The sequence below is a fragment of the Rhineura floridana genome, chromosome 3 (genome assembly GCF_030035675.1).
Source record: "Rhineura floridana isolate rRhiFlo1 chromosome 3, rRhiFlo1.hap2, whole genome shotgun sequence".
Taxonomy (NCBI): Eukaryota; Metazoa; Chordata; class Lepidosauria; order Squamata; family Rhineuridae; genus Rhineura; species Rhineura floridana.
The window spans coordinates 201,996,523-202,024,209 of NC_084482.1; the positions used below are offsets into that span (position 1 = coordinate 201,996,523).

Genomic DNA, 27,687 nt, shown 5'->3' on the forward strand with positions numbered 1-27,687 from the left:
ACTGCAGGGGGGTTGTAGCAGACTTGAAAGTTCTTTCATACAAGTGAACAAGAAAAAGTCCCTGCACGCAGAAATCCAGCAGGTAAAGAAAATGGGGTTTAGCCTAACCTAAACTTTTCCAAGAGCCTCTTTTCTAATGTGCATGGGATTTTTATTTTTAATATGGAGGAGAGACACAGTCCAGAAACTTGCTGACCATCTCCCCTTTGCTGTCTGTGATGGCTGGTGGTGTGACGCAAACTCAAGGATGCTCAACCCTCCCACAAGGCAAACAGGTTTAAATATGAGTCCAAACACGCGCAGTTCGTAGATCTTAAAGGGACATTACACTCCACAATGGGCTTCAGTGACTGTGCTCTTTCGGGTTAACACCAACGACAGAGCAGCCATTCCTAGAGCAGAAGGAAAGATTGCCTGAGGGACCTCCCTTTCCTGTCTCGCCTTCCTGAAAGAAATAAAGTGAGTGACCACGTGAGTCATTTTTTGGTTGCAAAGATGTTCGAGAGGGGCTGCATAGAGGGAGTTCTAAGATGAAGGTGCACCATTTGGGGCGGTGGGCGAGGAGGAGGGGGAAAGCAAGGACTCCCCTGTAGGTGCCCCCCAGCCGATTCCGGGCTTGCTTGAGGATGTAGGCCTGCCCTATAGATCCCAACTCTACCCTACTGCGGGGCCCCGTTTCCCGCCCTCCCAAGCTTGCGGTGTTTTGTCCCAGATTTGATTATTCCTCGTGAACATCTGCATTTTTTTGAGATGAATGAAATGACGTATGTGAATAGCAAACAAGCCCGGTTGTTTTAAAGTGCTGCGTTTTTCTTCAGCTTAGAATTTGATCTTGAGTGTATTTAAGCTTTAGAGAGAGATATATATACACGTGGAATACTTAAGGACATATCTAAATAGACAGTGTTGAGCTAAAAGGACTCATTTGTTATAAGGCAGCTTCTTAATGTTTTTTATTTCGTCCTTTGGTTCAGCCCACCTGCCAGGGAATGATGATGTATCTCGAAGGGGAGAGCTTCCTGGTGATGGAGATGGGTGATATGAGGTATCATAGCACATATTTTGTGGTGTGGGGTCACATGAAGTATCTAGGCTTTTCACGCAGTATGAGCAAAAACGTGGCCCTTCCTTCATGCTTTTTAAAGTAGCCTGACAAAATGTTTAGCAACTGAAACTTTTCCAGAAACTGATGCAAACTGGTGGGAACAACTTCCTCCTCTCTCTTCCTGCATGCCAGGTGTAAGAGCCCTGCTAAATCACCCTGCTATCCAATTTCAAGGACAATCAACACAGATTTCCCCCAAAGAATCATGGGAGCTGTAGTTGATTAAGGGTTCTGGAATTGTAGCTTGGTGAGGGGTAAACTGCAATTCCCAGGATTCTTTGGGGGAAGCCATGTGCTTTGCATGTGTGTTGAATGTGCTTTAAATATATGGTGTGACCATACACCTATCATGCCTTCTCTTACTCGCCTTTTCTCTAAAGCAAAAAGCCTCAAATGTCTTGACCTTTCCTCAGAGGGGAGCTGCTCCATCCTCTTAATCATTTTGGTTGCCCTTTTCTGAACCTCTTCTACCTCTACAATATTACTTTTAAGATCACTCAACCAGAACCATACATGGCATTTCAAGTTCAATAGCACCTTCAAATTGTACAATGGCATTATGATATTGGCAGTTTCATTTTATTAATGATCCCTAATATAAAATTCGCCAATTTCATAGCAGTATCGCACTCCATTACCTTCCTTGAGTTCTCCACTATGACTGCAAGGTCTTTTTCCTGGTCAGTTGCCACCACTTCAGATCCCATTACTAGACGCCTTCAGTTGGGTTTTTTTGCTTCAGTGCATCACTTGACACTTAATTCCATTTGCTGTTTAATACTCAAGTCTGCTTGGAGAGATCCTTCTGGAGCTCCTCACAATCCCTATTTTGTTTTTCCCCACTCTGAACAATTTGGTGTCATCTGTAAAATGGGTTATGTCACTGCTGTTCCTTAAGTCCAGGTCATTGAGCAAAAGTTAAAAAGTGCAAGTCCTGATACTGAGATTGGTGGAGCACTGCTTACATCCCTCCATTGGGAAAACTCTCAATTTCTTCCTACTTTCTCCTTCCTGATCTTTAAACAGTTCCTGAACCATAAGAGCATTTTTTCTCTTATCCCATGATTGCTATATTCTTTTTCATGTTTGGTAATTTTGTCTTTAATAATGTTTTACACTAGTTTCCCTGAAACCAGAATTGATATAATTTTTGATTTCATAGAATTATAGAATAGTAGGAAAGGGGCCAAAAGGCCATCGACTCCAACTCTTTGCTCAATGCAGGAATCCACCTTGGCTGTCCAGCTGCCTCTTGAATGTCTCCAATGTTGGAGAGCCCATCACCTCTCTAGGTAATTGGTCCCATTGTTGTACAGCTCTAACAGTTAGGAAGTTTTTCCTAATGTTCAGCCGAATTCTGATGTGGAAGGAATTCTGATTTTTATATTCTCAGAGAAGTCATATCTTGAGTTTATATGGTTTGCAATGGTTGTTAAAATATATTGTTTGAAGTGTTGCTTATAAAAGGGGAAGAATATGCATTTAGATACTCTCCTAACAGTTTGTGAGAAGAGGCTGTGGTTTGCAGTTAGCATGTTTCCTGAGTTCATTGTCAGGGTAACACGGTACTAAAAAGAGGAACTGATACACAAGAATGTTTTCTTAGGAGAAGCTATATATGTTAATTATATATTGAGTTAAGGTTTGAAGTTTATCCTGAGCTGTTTTTGTTTGCCTTGTCCTGTATCTTATGAGATGTCGAAACATGGGTCAGAAAGGCGTAGAAGACTTTCCTCTTTTTTTTGGTATAGACGAAGATAGTTTAAGATGCATGGGCCAAAGCCTGCCCTTGGGGGAGGATACCAGGGTAGGGATTGGCATAAAGGGGTCACAGGGTCCAATGTATGTATGACATATTGATTATTAAAGAAAGCTCTGTATTACTTGGCATTGGCAGAGTGAAGTTCGAGAGAACTTCCTCTCCCACTGGCGCCATTGGCTTATCTGTATTATTGATTTATAAACCTCTGTCCTTTGGAGCACAGTCTTTGGTCTGGAAAGTTTTTCCTTCAACACTGGCTTCCTGTAACCAGAGCCCATCATTCCATGTCCTGTATGTTGGGTTGATTGAGAAGAGATCCTGGTCCTCCTCTGTGTGACAACCTTTCAAGTACAGTACATTTTCCACTTCAGTCTTCTCAAGGCTAAACATGCCCAGTTCTTTCAGTCTCTCCTCATAGGACTTTGTTTCCAGTCCCCTGATCATCCTCGTTGCCCTCCTCTGAACCTGTTCCAGTTTGTCTGCATCCTTCTTAATGTGCGGTATCCAGAATTTGAAGCAATACTCAAGATGAGGCCTATCCAGTGCCAGACAGAGGGAAACTAGGACTTCACGCGATCTAGATGCTATGTTTCTTTTAATGCAGCCTAAAAAACATTTGCCTTTTTTGTAACCACATCGCACTTTTTTGGCTCATATTCAGCCTGTGATCAACAACAACAAGATCCTTCACGCATGTAGTATTGCTGTGCTGAGTATCCCCCATCTTATAACTGTGCACTTGGTTTCTTTTTTCCCAGGTGTAGAACTTTGCAATTATCTCTGTTAAATTCCATTCTGTTGTTTTCAGCCCAATGCCCCGGCCTATCAAGATCCCTTTGAATTTTGTTTCTGTTCTCCAGGGTATTAGCTATCTCTCCCAATTTTGTATCATCTGAAAATTTGATAAGCGTTCCCTGCACCTTCTCATCCAAATCATTAATAAAAGTGTTGAAAAGCACTGGGCCAAGGACCAAGCCCTGCAATATCCCACTTGTTACCTCCTCCCAGTTTGAGAAAGAACCATTGATAAGCACTCTTTTAGTACGATTCCATAGCCAAGTGTGGATCCACCTGATAGTTGTTCCATCCAGCCCACGTGATTTAAATTGCTTCTCTGAATGACTCAAATTTAATGATTTAAATCACAGTTTAAATCATTCATGAGGAAGATTATATTTAGTCATCACTTTTTAGTAGAAGTACATTTTTTAGTTTAATCTTAATACATATTCACAGATGTAGGTTTCATTAGAAGGGAGGTAGATAACCAATTATTCTGAATTCTTTTCAGAGTAATTTTAATGAAAAATGGAATGATAATTTGGTCATTTTAGTACTAAAGCAGAATGAACTTGTGAAGTCATTCAGGAGATGAACCAGCTCTAACTGTTCAATTAATTAAATAATAATAAATCAATAAATAATTGTGATATGTTTGTCACGATGTGCCAGAATCACCACCACCAAACAGGCTTTTAAATTATACTAATAAGACTGTTTATTCTCCAGGTTAGTTTTCTTCTTCAACCAACAACAACAGTAACAAAACACACACCTGGATTTTTGAATGGCTAACTATTTCAGTTTTTCTATAAATGGAAAGTTCTTTAAAAACAAAAATGTAGGCACTTTAAACCAGGTCAGCTTGAGAAACCTAAAATTCTTGGTTGTTACAGTTAACACAGTCTTCTTCTTTAGCTGTTTATTTATGTCTGTCTGTCTGTCTTGTTCATTGTCTGGAAAAGAAATACAAGCTTTCCTGCTTTTTCATTTCCCAATTTATTTCTAAATATGGAATGAATTAATCCAAAGGAAGAAAAAATTCACTCTACACCTGCAGAAGTGGCTACTGCTGTTAAGAGCTGTCTTACCACTTTCCTTGTTCAGATCAACTCCATTTCCCCTATTCTCTGTTCACTGACCTTCTCTATCTTTGCAATTAGTGAGAGGCAAGGTCTTCAGAGAGAGAGAAAGCTTGCATTTCATGTACACCACCTGCAGAACAGGATTGATCAAGTTATCTCCCATCTCTATAAACTGCTATTAACAGACTGATAGAATTTAATTAGAAGTTGTATAATAAGTGTTCATGATAATATATTTGACCTAGGCTCCTTTTTTTAACTAATTGTTTTAAGAAAACTTTGAAATCCAATTTAAATTAAAAAAAAATTAAAGTCATTGATTTTTATCCACCCTACCTGAAACAGATTTTAAGCTAATCGGCCTTTACTTTCTTCCATGGCGCGAAGATCCTCCATGGTGCAGAGTGGTAAGCGGTGGTAATGCAGCCTAAGCTCTGCTTACGGCCGGAGATCGATTCCAACGGAAGGAGGAAGTCGAATCTCCAGTAAAACCTACCCGTTTTATGAACCTACCCGTTCACTTCGTTCAATATCCAAGGCCCTCCTCCGGGTACCAACTCATCAGGATGCCCGGAGGATTGTTATTAGATCTAGGGCCTTTTCTGTGGTGGCCCCCGAACTGTGGAACAGCCTACCTGTGGAGATACGCCTGGCGCCTTCAGTACTTTCTTTTAGGCGCCAGGTTAAGACCTGGCTATACTCCCAGGCATTTTAATGTTCAATGTGTTTCATTTAATTTTTTTTTTCGTTTAACTTGTTGCTGATTTTATTGTAATTTTATTGTAATATTGTATTTTAATCTTGTTTTGTTCACCGCCCAGAGAGCTATTCGCTATGGGCAGTTTAAAAATTAAATAAATAAATAAAAGGGGTCGAGGTCCACTCAGCCTTCCATCCATCCATGGTCGGTAAAATGAGTACCTGGCATATGCTGGGGGGTAAAGAAAGGCCGGGGAAGGAACTGGCAATCCCACCCCATATATACAGTCTGCCTAGTAAACATTGCAAGACGTCACCCTAAGAGTTTGAAACGACTTGCACTACAAGTGCGGGGACACCTTTACCTTTTTTCCAGGCTACCTTCTGGATCCCCTTTTTGTTTCATGCAATACATTGGCCAATCCTCAGATGTCGAAGTCGATCATATATGTACATATTTTTAGTAGACAATCAGCAATTTCACATTTGAGTTTTTTAAGACCTCTCGGGTAGATGCTGTCTGGACCTGAGATGAACACTGAAGGAAATAGCCCCTCTTGCCACTTCTCTTTTCAGATTGTGAGTTGAGGGCAGATGATGTCCACACATTGGGTGGGATCATTTATGAGGAATGCAATTGTTTTCTTGTTCCAGGGACCGGTGACCTTCCAGGAGGTGTCCTTGCATTTCACCGAGGAAAGGTTCCTGTTGGATCCTGGCCAGAGACCTGTGTACAAGGAGGTTAGGCAGGAGATTTATGAGATGGCGACCTCTCTGGGTAAGGATCCCTTTGTCCTCAATAGCTTTGGAAGGTATGAATGCATGTTGGTTTTACAAATGAGATCGTAAGGTTGCTGCTGGTGGACTTACCTTGGGCATGAAAACATAAGAAGCTACCTGCTGGATCAAATGAAAGGCCCTTGTGGCCCGTGTGGCAGGGAGGAATAGGGACAAGGTAGTAAGTAGTTTGGGGCTGTGTGGGCACACCGGGGGGGGAGGGGAGTACCGAATTGGCTCCACCAGTGCGCAGGCAGAGCCCCAATTCTCCATTGCCTTCCCCCTGTCCCTTATGATAGGTGGTAGCGACACCACTGCTGGGGAGGCTTGAGGAACAGCACCCCTCCCAGTTGGCCGCTCCTGGGTAAAGCAATGGGTTAACTGATTAAGGAAGATTTGTGTTGATTTCGGTTCCAAAAAGGCCATTTGAGTTTGAAATGTAATCTCAGCTCCAGGCTGGAAGGAGATGGAAGAGAAGAACTTTTTGTCCAGCGTTTCACAAAAGGAGAGATCAGCAGGAAGATGCTCAGGTGTGCTTGGACTACTCTGTGTCTGGGAATTGAGACTAAATGGTAGAATAAGAAGTGTTCCCCCATCAGCATTCCCTAGCACAGGGGTTCTCAAACTTTCCTCTCCCCAGGGCTCACTTGAGACACCTGAAAATTACTGAAGACCTTGGTCCAGTCACTCCTCTCAGCCTCAGAGGGAGGCAATGGTAAACCACCTCTGAATTCCGCTTACCATGAAAACCCTATTCATAGGGTCGCCATACGTCGGGATTGACTTGAAGGCAGACCATTTCATTTCATTTTCAAGCTCATGACACAGGGCAACCTCTCGGTCTAACACATTTATGGGCTTCCTTCTGATCTTCATCAGCCAAATCTTGTTAACATTTTGGGAATGAATTGCTTAATATTCAAGCTTCAAGCCTCTTCAGCAGACACAGGTTTCACATACACACATTCAAGTCTTGTGAATTAGGATCTATAGAAATTGGCAATAGCGTGTATTGGCAGATTTACCCAGTAACTTACACTCACACAAGTGTTAAAGTGGGGTTATTTATTCAGTACACACACAGAGAATCAAAATATACACGTTTATCACTTCAGTGGGGAAGCTCAGCAACAGGACGTAACTATTAATTTCAGTGGAGATAGCTCAGTAACAATATGCAATTCTTCGGTGTGAGGGAATCAGCTAAATAGTCATAATGATAAATAAACTAACACACACACAAAGGAGTAAGCACACAAGGCATAAGAGGAGATGGAGGGGCGTTGAGTTCAGCACAACTGAGGAAAGCTTACTGGCCTGCCATTTCTCTCTCGGCTCATGTTACCTGAAATGAAACTCCAGCATTGATTTGATCAAGGAAGTGTCATTCCTAGTCTGAGTTGTATGGTCGGGGTGACAGGTGGTGGTATTCACCCTTCAGGTATTTTGATTAGCTCTAGATTTCAACAATGGGCTCCTTTCCTGAGGGTGAAACTATTACAACTATTTTTCAGTTGCATAGATTAGATTGCCAAAGTTCGTGTCCTGTGAATATGACTGGCATCATCATCATCTTAGTTGAGATGACAAAGTCAACTGTTCCAGCAACTTTTTCCGTCAGGTCTCAAGCAGCCTCTTTGAAAAAAGAACCAAACTGAAGCCATTTTAAAAATCATACAGGCCAAGTTAGGGTGGAGTGTCTCCCAGGTTTATAAGCTAGTAGCCAGCCTGCCAACACTTTGCTCTCCACTTTCACCCCAGCTTTTTCTGGCCTCTGCCTCACACCTCCCTCATCAACCAACATTCCCAACTTTCTAAATTGGCTGTTAATGGCCTATCCTTTGCTCTCTAGAACCTCCAGCCAATCAGATACTGTTGTTACTGAGACCAATCAGAATGAATTAACCCCACCTATAACTATTAAAAGCGACTCTGGCTTTCTCTGTCTTCACAGTTTGTCACTAGGCAGCTACTGCTAAAACAGGTCTGCAGCATAGGGTTCAGACACACATACCAGTGCGTTTCCACCTCTGCTTTCTGAAAACAGACACACACTACTCATCAAATTCCTCTCCTTTTCACTCTAAAAATTTGTCAGATCAGGTTGAATGCTTTTTTCCCCCAATTCAGCCTCAGATAGATTTTTCCACTGATTGGTAAATCATTGGTATGGCCAATGGCAATGCTTTGCTGGAGGCTCAGGGAGAGACAGTGATTGGCCCAACACTTTGTGCGTATAGTCTTGAGGTGTCTGAAATCAGCAGTGGGGAAGGGAGATGTGTCCAGCTGAAGGCAGAGTTGCTTCAAGATGCAGCCAGAAAAACCATTCTCACTGCTTTTGATGCCACTAGTGTGCCCACAGCCATAATAACAATAGCAGACCTTGAACTTTGACAATTACACTCTGACATGAAGAGGACCCAGAAATGTTTTTTTCAAAATAGAAATCATAAACAGGCAGGTATATGCACAGAATTTCTCCACGGTGCTTTACCAGCTTTCATTTTTATTCCACCAGGAGGTATTTGGGGGATCAAGGATGAAGAGAAACCATCAGAAGTCCCACTGGAAAGAGCTGAGGATCAGAAGTATGAATGGAAATTGGGAAATCAGGATGGAGCAAACAGACAAATGCAGACACTGGGGGGATGAATCCAGTACTGCTCAAGGTGATAAACATAACATTCAAGGGAGTACGCATCACCTAAAGGAAATAAGAATGTCTCCTAAGTGCAGTAAAATGTTAAGCTACCAAAATGCCTTGATCACAGATAGGAGAAGGCATAAGAGAGGGAGATCAGATAAATATATGGTGCGTGACAGAAGCTTCAGTTACACTGGTGCCCTTTCTTTACATCAAATAAGTCATACAGGGAACAAGCTTTATAAATGCTTGGAGTATGGAAAGAGCTCCAGTCTTAGTAACTCCCTTAAAAAGATAAAGGTGTCCCCACACTTGTAGTGCGAGTCATTTCCGACTCTTAGGGTGACGTCTTCCGACGTTTACTAGGCAGACCGTATATATGAGGTGGGATTGCCAGTTCCTTCCCCGGACTTTCTTTACCCCCCAGCATATGCCGGGTACTCCTTTTACCAACCATGGATGGATGGAAGGCTGAGTGGACCTTGACCCCTTTTACCGGAGATTCGACTTCCTCCTTCTGTTGGAATCGAACTCCGGCCGTGAGCAGACCTTCAGCAGCGTTACCGCCGCTTACCACTCTGTGCCACGGACATGAAAGAAATGATAAAGGGAACAACCCTTATAATTGCTTGGAGTGTGGAAAGAGCTTCAGTCAGAGTAGCCACCTTACTTCACATCAAAAATTTCATACAGGGCACAAACCATATGGATGCTTTGAGTGTGGAAAGAGCTTCAGTCAGAATGGCCACCTTACTAGACATCAACAAACTCATACCGGGGACAAACCATATGAATGCTTGGAGTGAATACAGCTGTGGAAGAGCTCTGATCCAAAACCAGAAAGGAATCTCTTGGTCTCAAGGTTTTGCACCGAGACCCAGAATCTCTCCCTGGTTCTGTCCCTGCAGTCCCTCGATGTGTTCCTTGAGAGCGTAGTACACGTGTTGGAGCTCCAGTCACCCTCAGCCCCCTTCTCCTAGATTCAAGCCTCATTTTTTTAAAAGACTCTTTCTCTGTCCCCCTCCTGCCAAGGAGGGGTCTGGGAATCTGGTGATTTTGTGTGAATGTGCATATTTCTCACTGACCCTGAGAAAACTCAGGCTACTTCCAATACTTAGAACAATGGGATTATTCTGTTAGACTTGAGGGAACTCTGCCAAGGAAGAGATAACATTTATTCAGTAGCTCTTAATTAATTTTGTGTCTTAACGGCTGTCCTTGTTGTTCTTCACACAACACCTCTGGAACGCATAATGAGTCACATAAGAAGGGGTGTGGGTTGGAAATTGTAGTTTAGCTGGCTCCAGGGGCTTGCCTTATAGTAACATGAGTATCTAATATAGCATCTATCTAACAAAGCTCTTTCCACTCTCTGGGCATTTCATCGTTTCTCCTCTTTAAGGATCCTTTGATGTGAAGGAAGAATGACACTGCAAGATACACTGAATGAAACATTTCCCACACTCTGGACAGCTACATGGTTTCCCCCCACTGTGATATTTTTAATGTGTAGCAAGGGTATGATCCAGACATTAATATTGCTTCTTCCATGTATGGGTCCATTGATGCACAGAAAGGCTACAACTCTTCTTAAAGCTTTTTCCACATTCAAAGCTTTTATATGGCTGCTTCCCTGTATGGATAATTTGAAGTGCCTGAAGATGGCCATCCAGAATGAAACAATCATTTATAAGGCTTCTCCCCTGTATGACACCTTTGATGCGAATTAAGGTTGCCACTCCGACTGAAGCTCTTTCCACACGCCCAGCATTTATAAGGCTTGTCCCCTGTATGAGTTGTTTGATGCAAAGTGGGATTGCCACTGCACCTGAAGCTCTTTCCGCACTCCAAGCACTGATAAGGTTTGTCCCCTGTATGAATCCTTAGTGAAATTGCCACTCCAACTGAAGCTCTTTCCACACTCCAAGCATTTATAAGGTTTGTCCCCTCTATGAATTCTTTCATGTCTAATAAGATTGCCACTCAGATTGAAGCTCTTTCCACACTCCAATCATTTCTAGGAGTTTTCCCTGTGTGGATTCTTTGATGTGATGTAATGGAGTTTCTGTGACTGAAGCTCTTTCCAGGTTCCAAGCATTCATACGGTTTTTCCCGTGTGTGGATTCTATGATGTGATGTAATGGAGTTTCTGTGACTGAAGCTCTTTCCGCACTCGAAGCATTGATAAGGTTTTTCCCCTGTATTAGTTCTTTGATGTCTTGTAAGGGTGCCACTGTGACTGAAACCCTTTCCACACTCAAAGCATTTATAAGGCTTCTCCCCTGTATGAGTTCTTTGAGCAAAGTAAGGGTGCCACTGCATGTGAAGCTCTTTCCACACTGCAAGCATTCATAAGGGTTGTCCACTGAATGAAATTTGTGATGTGAAGTAAGGTGGTCATGACGACTGAAGCTCTTTCCACACTCCAAGCATTTATAAGGCTTGTTCCCTGTATGAGTTCTTTGATGACTAGTAAGGGCACCACTTTCACTGAAGCTCCTTCCACACTCCAAGCATTCCTATGGTTTGTGCCCTGTATGAAATTTTTAATGTGAAGTAAGGTTGCCATTCTGACTGAAGCACTTTCCACACTCCAAGCATTTATAAGGTTTTTCCCCTGTGTGAGCTCTTTGACGTCTAGTAAGGGTGCCACTCACTGAAACTCTTTCCACACTCAACTCATTTAATAGGCTTCTCCCCTGTATGAATTCTTTGATGCAAATAAGTTTGTCCGTCACTGAAACTCTTTCCACACTCAAAACATTTATAAGACTTCTCCCCGGTATGAGTTCTTTGATGCCCAATAAGGGTGCCACTCTGACTGACACTCTTTGCACACTCCAAGAATTTATAAGGTTTGTCCTCTGTATGAGTTTTTTGATGTGAAGTCAGGCTGCCACTGCATCTGAAGCTCTTTCCACATTCCAGTCATTTATAAGGTTTGTCCCCTGTATGCGTTTGTTGATGTCTAGTAAGGGTTCCACTCAGACTGAAGCTCTTTCCACACTCCAAGCATTTATAAGGTTTTCCCCCTGTGTGATTTCTTTGATGTGACATAATGGAGTTTCTGTGACTGAAGCTCTTTCCACACTCCAAACATTCATATGGTTTGTCCCCTGTATGAGTTCTTTGATGTGAAGTAAGGTGGCTACTCAGACCGAAGCTCTTTCCACACTCCAAGCATTTATAAGGTTTGTCCGCTGTATGAGTTCTTGGATGTCTGGTAAGGGTGCCACTGTCACTGAAAGTCTTTCCACACTCAAAGCATTTAAAAGGCTTGTCCCCTGTATGAGTTCTTTGATGTCTATTAAGGGTGCCACTCTCAATGAAACTCTTTCCACACTCAACGCATTTAATAGGGTTCTCCCCTGTATGAATTTTTTGATGCAAAGTAAGTTTGCCCCTGTCACTGAAACTCTTTCCACACTCAAAACATTTATAAGGCTTCTCCCCTGTATGAGTTCGTTGGTGCCTAGTAAGGCCGTCATTCAGACTGAAGCTCTTTCCACACTCCAAGCGTTTATAAAGTTTGTCCCCTGAATGAGCTCTTTGATGTGAAGTAAGGCTGCCACTGCATCTGAAGTTGTTTCCACACCGCAAGTATTTATAAGGTTTTTCCCGTGTGATTTCTTCGATGTGACATAATGGAGTTTCTGTGACTGAAGCTCTTTCCACATTCCAAGCATTTATAAGGTTTGTCCCCTGTATGAGTTTGTTGATGTCTACTAAGGGTTACCCTTACACTACACTCAACATCAAAGGCCCTCCGGGTGCCTCCTCCGAGGGAAGCTCAGAGGATGGCAACAAGGGAGAGGGCCTTCTCAGTGGTGGCCCTCAAATTATGGAATGATGTTTGTGACGAGGTGCGCCTGGCACCAACACTGTTATCTTTTCAGTGCCAGGTCAAGACTTTCCTCTTCTCCCAGGTATTTTAGCATGTGTTTTAAATTGTTTTAAACTTTTAAATTGTGTTTTAAATTGTTTTTTAAAAATGTGTTTTAGATTTGTATATCTGTTTTTAATGTTTTTAGTTACTGTAAGATGCCCAGAGAGCTTCGGCTATGGGGCGGTATATAAATACAATCAATCAATCAATCAATCAATCAATCAATCAATCAATCAATCAATCAATCAATCAATCAATCAATCAATCAATCAATAAATAAATAGAGTGAGTGAGTGAGTGAGTGAGTGAGTGAGTGAGTGAGTGAGTGAGTGAGTGAGTGAGTGAGTGAGTGAGTGAGTGAGTGAGTGAGTGAGTGAGTGAGTGAGTGAGTGAGTGAGTGAGTGAGTGAGTGAGTGAGTGAGTGAGTGAGTGAGTGAGTGAGTGAGTGAGTGAGTGAGTGAGTGAGTGAGTGAGTGAGTGAGTGAGTGCATGCATGCATGCATGCATGCAACTGGAGTGTATAGCACAGGTCAGGAAAAGTCCCACCGGAGCCACGAGGATTCCAATCGTGGTTAACAAGCAGAGTCAAAGAAACTGTTAGAGGCAAGATGGCTTCCTTCAAAAAATGGAAGCCTTGTCCGAATGAGCAAAATAGAAAGGAACACAATTCCTATGGCAAAAGACATGGAAGAAGATAAAACAATTTGAGGAGCACATTGCTAAAAACCAACAGCAAGAAATTATTTAAATACTTTTAAAGCAAGAGACCATCTAGGGAGGCAGTTGAATTGAAGGTGTGGGAAAGCAGGATAAGGAGATGTCAGAGAAGTTAAATGAACTCTTTGCATCTGTTTTCACAGTACCAGATATAGGGCAGATCCCTGTGCCTGAAATAACTTGTAGGAAGGGAGTCGAGGAACTGAGGCAAATAGTTGTGACAAGAGATGAAGTTCTCGACTTTACAGACAAAATAAAAACTGACAAATCATCAGGTCTGGATGGTGTCTAAAGGTATAATACAATTACAAATCCATGGTGTGGCTGCATTTGGAGTACTGTGTACAATTCTGGTCAGCTCCCCTCATAAAGGACATTGTAGTGTTTGAAAAGGTTCAAGAAAGGGCAGACACAATGACCAATGGGATGGAGCGACTCCCGTATAAGGAACGTTTGCAGCATTTGGGGGCTGTTTAATTTAGAGGAAAAGTGAGTAAGAGGTGACACGATAGAAGTGCCTAATATTAGGCATGGCATGACGAAAGTGGACAGAGAAAAGCTTTTCTCCCTCTGATGTTGTGGACATCCAAGGAAGCTGAAGGTTGGAAGATTCAGGACAGACACGAGAAAGTACTTCTTCACAGTGCATAGTAAAACTGGCATTTGCTCCCACAAGAGGCAGTGATGGCCACCAACCTGGATGGCTTTAAAAGAGGATTACACAAATTCACAGAGGACAAGGCAGTGGCTACTAGCCATGACGGCTATGCTCCTCCTCCACAGTCGGCGGTATGATTCCGAATACCAGTGAGTGGAAACCCTAGAGGGAAAGTTCTCTTATGCTCAGGTCCTGCTTACAGTCTTCTCATAGGTATCTTGTTGGCCACTCTAAGGACAGGATGCTGGATTAGGTGGGGCGCTGGTCTGATCCAGCAGGAGCCTGCATTTAACTGGTTCATTTGAATCCCTGCTTGGATCTGTGCACCACTCTACTTTCTGAGAGAGAGAAGGGGGAGGCTCTGAGTGTCATGGGTGGGGGTGGGGGATCTGGATTGCCACTATTTCTGTATCTTGAATATTAGTTGTTGTTGTTTTTAAAGTAGATAAATAAAAGGATCCCTTGACTGGGAATCAAGCCCAGGCTATGGCAGTGGGAGCACCAAATCCTAACTACCGGACCACTAGAGAGACAGTCAAGAGAGGAGTCACTTCACCCATGATTTTCAGCAAATCGCTCAATGCAACTCACAGAAAGTAGGCAGAGGTGGAAGTCGGCACATTCTCCATTTAGCAAAAGGATTCCCTGACCAGGAATCGAACCCAGGCCATAGTGGTGAAAGCACACATCCTGGCCACCAGGAACAAATAAAGCTCTCCCCTGCCACCCTCTTCTTTCACGTGATGGACCTCTTACCTGCAGTGGTGCAAAAGGGACCCCCCTTTTAAATATATAAAAAGGTATTGCCCAGCATTCCTTGCACACATGGGCACATCTGGGACTCAAACTTACGACCTCTCACAAGTAATAATCGTGTCCTTAGATCAGGTGTAGCCAATGTAATGCCCTCCAGATCTTAATGCTGGCTGAGGTTGATGGGAGTTGGAGTCTAATAGTACCTGGAGGGCACTAGGTTGGGGAAGGGTGCCCTAGATCAATACACAGAACTTTTCCTTCATCCTCTGTGGTAGCCACTCACAGCTCAGCTATTTTGAAACTCGTAGCAAAACCAGGACAATATCCAACTTCTCTGAGGTTGGAATGTAGGAAGTTCAGATGATGAATCTGAGGTGCTTCCTATTGCTCTAAGGAGGCTGCTGGGGAGGTTGGTCCGTTGGAGCAGATGGGGCGCTAAAGCAGAGATGAGGAGCCTCTGTGGCTCTCCAGGTGTTGCTTGGACTACAACTCCCATCATTGCTGGGCATTGGCTTTGCTGGCTGGGACTGAGGAGTCCTCAGGCCGCTGGTTCCACTCCACCTCGAAGGAAAGCTCAGGTCCCTCTTCTCGGCTTTCCACTGGGGCCTCTGGCTGGCCACTGTGAGAACAGGATACCGAAGCAGATGGGCCACTGGTCTGATCCAGCAGGCTGCTTGGTGGCAAGAGTCCTGCACAGCGAGAGGAGCATTCTCCTCGGCAGTGCCTGTCAACGCAAGGAAACTTGGCATAATGGTCAGGACGCTTTGCCAAGCCCCAGGAATGAACTAGGGAGTGGACCGTTACATCTTCAGCCTACCGTGCTCTCAGCAGAGGTACTTTGACTTGGCAAGGTAGTGGGGGGGGAGCACTACTCACGTTTCCCCCACAACAAGGCTCCAAAGTTGCAAGAAGCCATGTCAGCCGCTCACCACATGAGAAAAGGGGCATGTTTCTGCCTGGGGATCTTGCTCTTTCTCATAACACTAGTACTCGGGGCTATCCAATGAAGCCGAATGTCGGAAGATTCAGGCCAGACAAAAGAGAGTACTCTTTCATGCAGCACTTAGTTGAACTATGGCATTCGCTCCCCCAAGAGGCAGCCTGCCTCTGAACACCAGTTGCTAGGCTGGAAACAGACTGACAAAACGATATACCAGTGCAACAACAGAAAGCGGCTAGCATGTAAAACCAGAGGAACAAAGGAGGGAAAACCAAAATGCTAGAAAAATATATGTAAATTTATTTGTAATCCAAGCCCAACTCGTTTCAAGTCTTACTCAGGAGAGAGATGTCATGGATTCTGGATTTAAAAACGATGACCCCTAGTGGCCTCAATGAGGAGTTAGAATTTCTTCCTCTTTTATGAAATTCAGAAGTCCAGGTTCCCTTACATGCACTGCACCTTCAGGTGTTTGTGATCAAGTAATTTTTAAGTGGTATTATCAGGATCATGTTCTTCGGTATATATATATGTACAGGCCTAACTAACTCTTTTCTAAGGCGTCTGCATTGGTGAAAGCAGTTTGCTTATTGGAAGATACTTCTTGCCAGCCTTTATTGTAAGGGAAAAGATTGTTTATAGATAGATTCTCTCTCTATATAGATAGATTTTATATGTATGATTTATTTATTTATTTATTTGATTTTATATATTCATGGAAGTAAATTTGTCCCTGCCCTTTTACCTACAGCCCCTGATGAAGGCCTAGATATACACAGGCTGAAACACGTTGGGCTTGGATTACAAATAAATTTATATATATTTTTCTAGCATCTTGGTTTTTCCTCCTTTATACCTCACACAAGGCCAGTGGTTCCCAACCTGGCGGCCATGACCCCAGGGGGGCCATGAAGTAATCCAGTAGAGGCCATGAACAGTAAAAAAATGAGTAATTTATTGTTTAAAAAGTCACTTTGTGCCAAACTTTATAACGGTACTGACCCCCATTTTCATCTGGCAAAAGTCCTGGAACTGGCAGACTTCTGCTCCACAAGCAGTTGCTCTCAGCCAGGGAACCAGGCAGGAGGCTCTTAAACCTGAGCCACTTTAAAATGCCACAGATACCGAAGGAACCCAGTGAACAGCCTGCCAGTTTTCTTTCAGATTTCTGCCCAGGAAGAAAAAGGTGCTCATAATCTACCCTTATGGTGTTTAGAGGCATCATGTAATGTGATCTGGGTTCGCGTCCTAGCTGATGCACAACTTCCCTCTGCCTTTTACCTCCTGGGAGAGAGAAACAGCACAGACAGCTCAAAGCTCCATTCAGTGGGGGAAAGGGCCAATGAGGGTGGGACTTGAACCCACACGTGCACATCAAAATGGATTAACAGCCCATCACCTTCACCACAGCTCCCTGATGACGAGGTGTGCTCATGGGCGGGCTCAAACCACCATCCTTATGGTTAACACCCAGACCCGCTGACCAATTGCGCCACAGAGACCTGGACCAAACCACCTCTCACCTTCCTGCTATGCTCGCCTGGATTCTCAGAACAGTGAGAAGGTTCTGGCCCCCAACGTTTATCAAGTTTTATTTTCCTTTCCAAAGAGGTCCCTGGAGAGAGGCAGCCACTACTCAAGTAATGCTGTTACCTTCAAGAGCCCAAACTCACTCACTCCTCCTGTGCACCAGACTCAAAAACTGAACTATTCTATTTTTTTCACACCAAGACAATTTCTCTTTAACTCTCCTAGTCTAAAAAGAGGCTCCTTCTAGGAAGGTCCTGCTCTGTACAGTGTTAGAGCTATTAAGGGATGGAGGACATAAAGTAAGGTTCAGCATGCTGGGTTATGGGCTTTCCATAGTTTTGGTTGCATAGGCTTGGGGTGTCTAATCTAGTGAACAGACAAATCTGGGACTTGGGTCCAACACTCTGTTCCTGAAAGCCATCCAGTCCCATGGTAGTGGTGAAGCTGCAGGAACTGACCACAGGATGGGCACCAAATCATATCCATATTGCCTAAATAATGTTTCTTAAAAACATAACATCCAAGCAAATGGTAGAGAGTTCTCCATGAGATGTAGAGTTACCAGGTCTCCGGTTTTTGGCCGGAGTTTCTGGTTTTTTGGGGGGCCCTCTGGCTCTCCGGCTAGCATGCCTTAATCTCCAGACTCTCAGCTTCAATTTAAAAAACAAATTAAGTTTCTAGGTAGTCTGGTTCCCGAGATATACACCAAAACGTCAGCCACCGCCCCCATGACTGTTTAATCTATTTAACTGATACGACACTGAAGTTGGTTCCTAGTTCCCAGTTCCTTATTTGCTTGAAAGTTCAAAACACTAAAAGAGTTGACAACTACAGCAACTTCAAACCAAACTTAATATGTCTCTGAACTGCAAAATATATGTTGGGGTACCCTGTATAATATATCACTGTGATTGGGGGACTCTCCCCGTCAAGAATAACAATACATTTATGCAATCAAAATAATCAGGCTTCTGATATTATCATAAATACATAATGATGTCATAAAATCATAAAAAAATAAGTAACTCGGGGTGCCCACCCCAAACTCTGCTCTAGGACAGGACGAATCATATACCCCAGGAAAGGGGAGGGTGTCCTCTATGAGATGCCACTGCGTCCCACCTGGCCCAGAGCTTCTGCTAGGCACAGGGCACAGCGGAGTGCATCTATGCACAATCAAAGCAGACCAAAACATGCAGGAAAAAATAAGTAACTGGGGGTGCCCACCCCAAAATCTGCTCTGGGACAGGACAAATCATATACCCTAGGAAAGGGGAGGGTGTCCTCTATGAGATGCCACTGTGTCCCGCCTGGCCCAGAGCTTCTGCTGGGCGCAGGGCACGAAAGAGAGCATCTATGCAAAATCAAAATGGACAAAAACACGTAGAAAAAAATACGTAACTGGGGGTGCCCACCCCAAAATCTGCTCTGGCCAGGACAAATCATATACCCCAGGAAAGGGGAGGGTGTCCTCTATGAGATGCCAGTGCATCCCGTCCGGCCTAGAGCTTCTGCTGGGCACTGGGCACACACGGGTGCATCAATGCAAAATCAAAATGGACAAACATAGAAAAAAATAAGTAACGGGGGGTACCTGTGATGTCCTTATATGTTAAAAACTGTAAATATAGTAAGTGCGGGTTTATATAGGGATATATGGTAAGTGAATTGAGTAAGAAGGGGGAGTACATGGACTAGAATGCTGGAGAATGTTGGATGATGATTGGCTGAGTGTTTGGAATGGCTGAAGGTATAAATGAGCATTACCTAGCACAGGGGTTCTCAAGCTTTTCTTTCCTCCAGGACTCACTTGAGACACCTGAAAATTACTGAAGCCCACCAGTCATAAAATGGTGGTGCAGGGGCAGAGCCAGTTACAGAATGGTGGCAGGTAGAAGTAGAATATGGCATAATGAACTGGCCATTATTAAAATGTTCAACTAATGCATCTTTGGAAATTGTTGTATTCTTTGCAAAAGCATTTACCTTGTGGCAAGGAGTTCCACAGCCAAACTTTCCTCAAGCTGACATCTTGAGGTATTGCGAGAGTCTCCCCATTTTAGGTAGAATTTGATCATTCAAGGCTCTAAGTGGAGAAGGCTTTTTCTGTTATATTTTCCTCTTCTGACTCCTACATGTTTCTGAAAGTATCTTTACGCAGACACAAAGTAACAAGCCATAGGGAGACTAAGGCGAAGTCTCTAGCAGTATTGTTTACAGGGAGTGGCTGGTGGTGCTTTCTAGCAGTGGGATCTTGAGAGATCTGTGCTAGAGCGGAGTGAGAAAAAATAAAAACGACAATCCTGACTGGTGGTGTCCTGAGGTGGTGCCTAGTGAAAGGCGGTAGCCACAAGCAGGTGGGAACCTGACAGGTGGAGCCAAAGGTGGGATCGTCACATGCACCCCCAATTACTTACTTTTCCTGTATGTCTTTTTCTGCTTTGATTTTGTATAGATGCTCTTTTCTGTGCCCTGCACCCAGCAGAAGCTCTGGGCCAGGCGGGATGCAGTGGCATCTCATAGAGGACACCCTCCCTTTTCCTGGGATATATAATTTGTGCTGTCCCAGAGCAGATTTCGGGGTGGGTACTGTGACGTTCCCTCCTTTGGCTCCCCCTGTCAGGTTCCCACCTGCTTGTGGCTACCGCCTTTCACTAGGCACCACCTCAGGACACCACCAGTCAGGATCGTCATTTGGTCCAGGATGCAAACTGAATTCAGCTTTTCACATGCTCAGTGAGCTTTAGCAGACAGTGCCAAAGGATGAAACCCTTTGTTCCCCCTCAATGATATGTTTTGCATTTGTTTGTGATATGTCTTTGTTTACAATCCTCTTCCTGGTTGTTTTGAACTCTCTGGCTCCAGCCTTTATCTCGAGGCTATAGCAGTCGGCAAAATCTGATTTACAAAGGGCAGCGTGCCCCTGGCGATTTCACCCATCTCCCCTTCCTCTCCTCCTCCCCTTGTTATGACCTTTTTGCCACTGTGTGGTTTCTTTCTGCTTTATGGAGTCCACCCCCCTGACCTGTAGTCCCTCCTCGAGGGTATATAATCTGAACCCCTTTCAATAAATGGGGCTCCCATTTCTGGAAGGCACCTTGCTGGACAGGTTTGGGTCCCCTTTGTCAAAGGTTCTTTGTGTCGTTATTTCCTGGGTCTCTAGCAGTGGGTTCAAGTGACTCAGCTCCACACTCTTCCTGGGGTGAATGTGAGGTGAGTAAGGTTAAGAGGACAGCTCAGAATTTTAGTTTTGGCCTAACAACCCCATGAAAGGGGAGGGTGTCCTCTATGAGATGCCACTGCGTCCCGCTTGGCCCAGAGCTTCTGCTGGGCGCAGGGCACAGAACAGGGAATCTATACAAAATCAAAGCAGAAAAAGACATACAGGAAAAATAAGTAATTGGGGGTGCCCACCCCAAAATCTGCTCTGGGCCAGGACAAATCATACACCCCATGAAAGGGGAGGGTGTCCTCTATGAGATGCCACTGTGCCCCGCCTGGCCCAGAGCTTCTGCTGGGCACAGGGGAAGGATGAGGGCATCTATGCAGACAGAAAGGGTAGAGAATCTTCTTACTCTTACTCCTTTCTCAGACCTCTTTCTGAAGTGAAGGGTCAAATCTGTAAAGAGGTTTGGAGGAGCCACATTAAAAGATAAGGGCAGGGCATTCCAGGCAAGGGGTTGCCAACCCTGCTTGGAGATGGATTTCTTTGCAGAGGATCCCTAGTCAAGCTTTACCAACAGCACAATCCAAACTATATCTACTCAGAAGTGTAGGGTTTGGAAATAATACTCGTTTGATATAAAGAAATATCGGTTTATTTCTTGGTGACCTGACCCCAAATCATTCCAGTGGCTAAGCAAATAAAAGCCTGTTTTATCTGGAATTATATTCGCCTTCCTGCTCTTCATGCATATCCATGCCTCCAAGTTCTATATAATGTTGCAAACTGTATTACAATGAGATTCCTAGGCCCTACTTTACGATTGTAGGCCTTGACATCCTTGCTTTTAGAAATGTAAAAGTGTAACTCGAGTGTATTCATTGTTTTAACGGTCCCACTTGCTAACAGGCCTCCCTGGCTTCTATCTGCTCTTTGTTCCTGTAGCTCCAAGCGCTTATCTCAAGGACAGTAGAAAATATGCAAGCCTATGTCTGTTGGAAACTAGATGTTGCTAGTTTTGTTATCCCAAGCACCCCTTTTACCATATCTTAAGGATTACTTTGTCTAGCAGTGTCTTTCTATTACTTTATGACATCTGTTTAATTGCACCCCATTTCTGTAACCATTGGGGAAAGTCTATATAATCTCTTGACTTACAATAAACGGGGTTCCCACTTCTGAAAGGCATCTTGCTGAAAGGTCTTGGGACCCCTTTGCAAAGGTAAACATTGTGTGTGTGATTCTTGGCCTCTGGTATTAGATTAATGCTCTCAACTCCGCACCTTCCCGGGTGCATGTGAGCTGAGTACGTAGTGACAGCTTGCGTTGTTGGGTTTGGACCTAACAGAAGTAAGTCCTGTTGAGTTCTATGGGGGCTTAGTCTCTTAGTAAGTGTGTTTAGAATTGCAGCCTTCAGGGGTATCCATCTTTACTCGTGAGTGCTAACATCTCCACAACACTAGGCACCTTTCTTCCTACCACAGCCCTCTGGTGACTGGCCTGGCCTGAGGGCACTTAAACCCTTCTTGCCAAAAGCAAGTAGGCTAGATTAAATGTTCCCTACCCAGGCTCCATGTTTTAGCTAAGATGTCTAGCTTAATTTCCAGTCAGATATTTTTTTAATTGTACGCTCCAAGCAGCTGTGATTGATGCTTAATGTATTATGCTTAATGACATCACTCGGGCCCACCCCATGACATCACTTGGGCCTGCCCCTAAAATCTCAGGTTTTGGGATGCTTCTGACCTGGCAACCCTAACGAGATGCCACTGTACCCTATGCGACTCTGCCCACTGGTGTGGTTGGCAAGTGGCAAAACAGCAAGGAATATGGTGACTAAAAATCCAGGTGTGTGTGGAGGCTTGCGAGCCAATCACAGGCACACAATCAGATATGAACAACCTGCTTATGAGATGACACCTCCAAGTCGGCATGGCCATATTTGGGAGTTGGAAACATTTGCTGCCAGGTTCACCATTGTTCCTAGTGCGATAAAGGTCAGTGTTAAGGATAAATTAAAATCCCAGATAGTTGTAAAACTATAGTTCACTTGTCCTATCCATACCAGCTTGGGCTTTATGGGAAATAGAACCAAAGTGGCCTTTATTTGACTTTTGGTATAAAATGTCGGTTTATTTCCTGGTGACCTGACCCTTACCTACATTCCAGTGGCTCGCATAATAAAAGCCGGTTTAAGCTGGAAACTTCCCTGCTATGCATTTCTGTATCACATTTGTGCTGATGGCCTTGCTTGTTTGTTACTAATGCACCTTGCATAGACATGTCAAACGCTGTTCCTATGCCCCTCATATCCTTGACTTGTAATACCCCTTTTGATATGTAAGCAAAGTAATATCATGTCTGTCTCCAGCTTAGGGGGTGCCCGGTTGCAGCTGGGCCTCCCCTCAATAGTTGCCTTTGTCTGCTCCTGCATAGTGCTTATCTCAAGGACATGCGAAATATGCAGACATGGAGTCTGAAAGATAGTCTTGATGTTTCCACTTTGTCCTTCCCCCTGTACCCCTTTACCTCCTTTCCTATGCCCCAAAGCTATGACAGTTAGCAATTGTTTCTTTTGTGTTTTATGACGTGAACCCGATATTGTAAACTTCGGGGTAAACCTATATAAACCCTTGAATACCAATAAACGAGGTTCCCATGCTGGCCTGCTTCGGCTTGTAAGTATTGGGTCCCCTTTGCAAAGGTTTTCGTCTCGTGTTACTTGATCTCTGATAGTGGGTTTCATTTGCACTCAGCTCCGCACTCTTCCCGGGTGTAATAAGCGAGTTGGGGTAGACAGGGCGGCTTGCGTGTTGGGTTTGGACCTAACATCAGCTGCCGGAACATAATAGAATCTGTACATGAATTTATATTATTAATAATAATACTAATTATGGGACTGTGGGTGTTGTTTTAATAATGTTTAAATGGTGCTTTTAACCCGAAGACCTCCTGGTAAAATGTGAAGAAAAAGCATTCAAAAGAATCTGCTTTCAGGCTGCCATCTTAACAAAAAAACAAAGGAGAGGAGTTAAGACTTTCTGGGTTTTTATTCAGCACTTTCTGGGTCTTTATTCAACACTTTCTGGGTCTTTATTCAGCACTTCTTCTGATTTGTTTTTAGGCTGGTGACATGATGGCAAATATTCATCCTGATTTGCTTGCAGGACATTTATCTATCTTGAGAGCGCAGTGTGAGAGATGAGCAATAACCTCATTTACTGGAGCAGATTAGGTGGGAAATCTGTTTCTGGACTGAATCACTTCAGACTGCAGGGGGTTTATAGCTGACTTGAATGTTCTTCCATGCAAGTGAACAAGAAAAAGTCCCTGCACAAAGAAATCTAGCAGGTAAAGAAAAGGAGATTTAGCTGAACCTAAACTTTTCCCTGACAGCCTCTTTTCTAATGTGCATGGGATTTTTATTTTTAATATGGAGGAGAGACAGTGTCCAGAAACTTGATGACCACCTCCCCTTACTGTCTGTGATGGCTGGTGGTGTGAAACAAACTCAAGGATGCTCAAGCCTCCCACAAGGCAGACAGGTTTATTCATGAGTCCAAACACACCCATCTGGAGAAAATAGGCTAGACCAAACCAAAGCACTTCATCGTTTAATTATGTTTCCTCCGTACTTGCAAGCGGTTCATAGATCTTAAAGGAACAATGCACCCCACACTCTGAAGGAGCCAAGGCGCTTCAGGGTCTGTACTCTTGAAGGGTTAACACGAACAACAGAGCAGAAAGAAAGATTGCACAAGAGGGACTTCCCATTCCTGTCCGCCTTCCTGAAAGAAATGCAGTGAGTGAGCATGTGAGTCTTTTTTTGTTTGCAAAGATTGGGGGGGCTGTATGGAGGGAGCCCCAAGAGGAAGGTGAACCATTTGGGGCAGTGGGCGGGGAGGAAGGGAACCCCCTGTAGGTGCCCTCCAGCCGATTCCAGGCTTCTTTGAAGATGCAATCCTGCCCTATAGATCTCAACTCTGCCCTACTGCTGGGCCCGTCAGCCTTCTCCCCCCCCCCCCCAAGCTTGCTGTGTTTTGGCCTTGATTTGAACATCTGCATTTTTTGAGATGAATAAAATGACGATTGTGAATAGTAAACAAGTCCAGTTATTTTTAAGTGCTAAATTTTTCTTCTTTAGCTTGGAATTTGGTCTTCAGTATATTTAAGCTTTTGATATATTATACAGCCACCAGAGTGGCTGTATACTATAGCCAGTGTGGATTTTTCACATTCCACAGTGTTAAATTGAAAAGATGCCCCCATGCCATTCTGATGCTTCCCATAAGCTCATTTGAAAACAAACCTTGCAAAACTTAATAGTTCTGAACTCAGAAACGCTTGCTTAACAACCTTCTCAATTTTCATGGCGATAAAACAGTCAGAAAGAATCAAGAGTTCAAAGTCTAAAGAGAGAGAAAAAACCCATACCCCTTTTGGACTTTTTTCTCTGAGAGTTCTCATAATCTGTTGAAATTCATTAAAAATCAGCCATGTTCACAGAGTATCTGTAATCCTGTTACTGACCTTGCCCCATACTCTGACCTTCACCTTATTCAGTTTAAAAGTTTAAAAAAATGCCTGGCTGATTTTTAATTAATTAATTTAAGAAATTTTGCATTGAACTGAATGATAACGCGGGGCATGCTCAGTAAGAACCAACTGTCAGTGTCCTAAAAGCCAGACTCACAGCTGCTGGGCTTGCCTAATCAGGAGACTTTGATTTCACATGAGACAGTCATGGCTTCCCTCAGAGAATCCTGATGAGAGGAGACTCCTATTCCTCTGACAGAGCTCTAGTTGCCAGACTGGTTTAACAGTCAGCCACTCTGATTGAAGGTCTGTGAGGGGAACAGGGTGTCTCCTAGCAACTCTCAGCACCCTTCGCTAACAACATTTCCCAGCAGTGGCGTACCAAGAGAGGTGCGGTGGGTGCGTTCTGTCCCGGGTGCAGGCGATAAGGGGGTGCTCCTCAGAGTGGAAGAATGGGATTTTTACGAATCTCTGCCAAACTTATCATTATTATTATTCATTTCATGATTATTACTGAAAATAATTTTGTTGTATAGAGGAGGGGGGTGTCGTATAGAGGAGGGGGGTGTTAAAAAATAATCTGCTCCGGGTGTCAAATACACTAGGTACGCCACTACTTCCCAGGATTCGAGAGAAGCCATGACTGTCCAAAGTGAAATGAAGGCCTGGTGTGGATGTGGCCAAGGACAGCTTGGTTTAACTTTGGGTGGGAGGCTACATGTGCCTATTGTAGAATATAAAGGTGGGGGAAACCCTGAAAAGCAATGATACTGTTCACAATGTTTTCCTTTTGGAAAAGGAAAGGGGCTTCCCCTCTGCCCAGTGCCCACCCACCCAATCTCCTCCCCTGCCCCTCCTCCTACCCTCCCTGCTCCTCCCCCGGGTCAGTGTTAGACTACGACCTGGGAGATCAGGGTTCGAATCCCCACACAGCCATGAAGCTCACTGGGTGACCTTGGGCCAGTCACTGCCTCTCAGCCTCAGGAAAACAATGGTAAAACCACCTCTGAATACCGTTCACTATAAGTTAGGATTGACTTGTGGCAGTATTTCCATTTTCAAACATGATTGCACAGAAATAAATCCCCACTGAACTCAAAAAGTATGCAACTGATCAAACCCATCCTTTCTTCTCCTCCCTCCTATCCCCTCCCTCTTGCCCCTTCCTTCCCCCTCCAATCCCCTCCTTTCTCCTCCCCACCCCATCTCCCTCCCCATCCTCATGGTCAGTTTTACCTATCTTAAGCATGATTGCACAGGAGTAAATACCATTGAACTCAAAAAGTGTGCAAATGATCAAACCTGCCTTTCCCCTCCTTCCCCTCTTCTTTCCTCTCCCTTCCTCCTCCCCTTCCCTCTTCCTTCTTCCTCCTTCCCTGCCCACTCTAGCTATCCCTCCCTGCCCCGTCAGTTTTACCTATCCTAAGCATGATTGCACGGGAATAAATCCCACTGAACTCAATAAACATGCAAATGATCAAACCTGTCCTCCCCTCCCCCTCCTTCCTGCTCCCCTCCCCCTCCTCCCCTCTGCCCTTCCTCCCCTCCTTCCTCCTCCTCTCCTCCCCATCCCCTGTGGTCAGTTTAACCTATCATAAGCATGATTGCAGGGGAGTAAATCCCACTGAACTCAATAAGCATGCAAATGATCAATCCATTCTCAGCAAGCTTGCACAGGATCCCATTTCTTACCTCCCGGATTAAAAAGCAGAGAAATTCACTAATAGGCAAAAAACCTAGCAGTTTAAGAACGTACCAATAACCCACAGATATTTCTGTGAAACTTTAAAAGGTAGGGAAATTGGGCAGCTATAGTAAATGCACCAGGGGAGCAGAGACCTGACCTCCTCTCTGAGATATTGTACTGCTCTACAAATTGGTCAAAATGCAAACACCATTTGGGTTGGTCTTTCACAGTCCAATCCACTTGATGTGTAGCTTGGAAGAATTTGGGAACATGTGCCTCTGAGTATATGGTGAGTTGTGGCAACACCTGCAATCAGCCCAAATAATAGAAACAAGATATGTGCTGTGCTGATCTTGTTTTAGCAGGGAGGAAGCAACATTATTAAGACAGTTGACATAGTTCAGATAGTCACTTTAAATATGTCTGATTTACTTTGCAATTTTAGTGAAGTTTCCTTTAGAGAATCATTTTTTTTGCTTCTGTTTCTGTGAATATGTGAAGTACAGCAACACTTTGCAAAATTTACACTAAAAAACTCCAAAAACAATTGTGGAATAATGACACTGACTTCTGCAGAATAGTCTCCAGTGAACATCAGGAGTGTCTCATTTGCACAAGATAAAACAGTGGGTGGTGAAATGTTGTTGTTGTTATGTGCCTTCAAGTTGACTACGACTTATGGTGACCCTATGAATCAGCTACCGCCAATAGCAGCTGTCATGAACCACCCTGTTCAGATCTTGTAAGTTCAGGTCTGTGGCTTCCTTTGTGGAATCAATGCATCTCTTGTTTGGCCTTCCTCTTTTTCTACTCCCTTCTGTTTTTCCCAGCATTATTGTCTTTTCTAGTGAATCATGTCTTCTCATCATGTGTCCAAAATATGATAACTTCAGTTTCATCATTTTAGCTTCTAGGGATAGTTCTGGTTTAATTTGTTTTAACTCCCAGTTATTTGTCTTTTT

At 43.9% G+C, this 27,687-nt stretch overlaps 1 long non-coding RNA gene across 2 annotated transcripts; it reads left to right on the forward strand.

The window, feature by feature from the left end:
- Positions 1-412: 412 nt before the first annotated feature.
- Positions 413-13,118, forward strand: LOC133381138 (uncharacterized). 2 transcript variants are annotated; one of them, XR_009761625.1, is made up of 4 exons: positions 413-459; positions 975-1,045; positions 6,086-6,209; positions 8,727-13,118. It is a non-coding gene; the product is annotated as an uncharacterized LOC133381138 (long non-coding RNA). The 2 variants fall into 2 exon arrangements; XR_009761624.1 differs by lacking the exon at positions 413-459 and adding an exon at positions 471-536.
- The last annotated feature ends 14,569 nt before the right edge of the window (positions 13,119-27,687 follow it).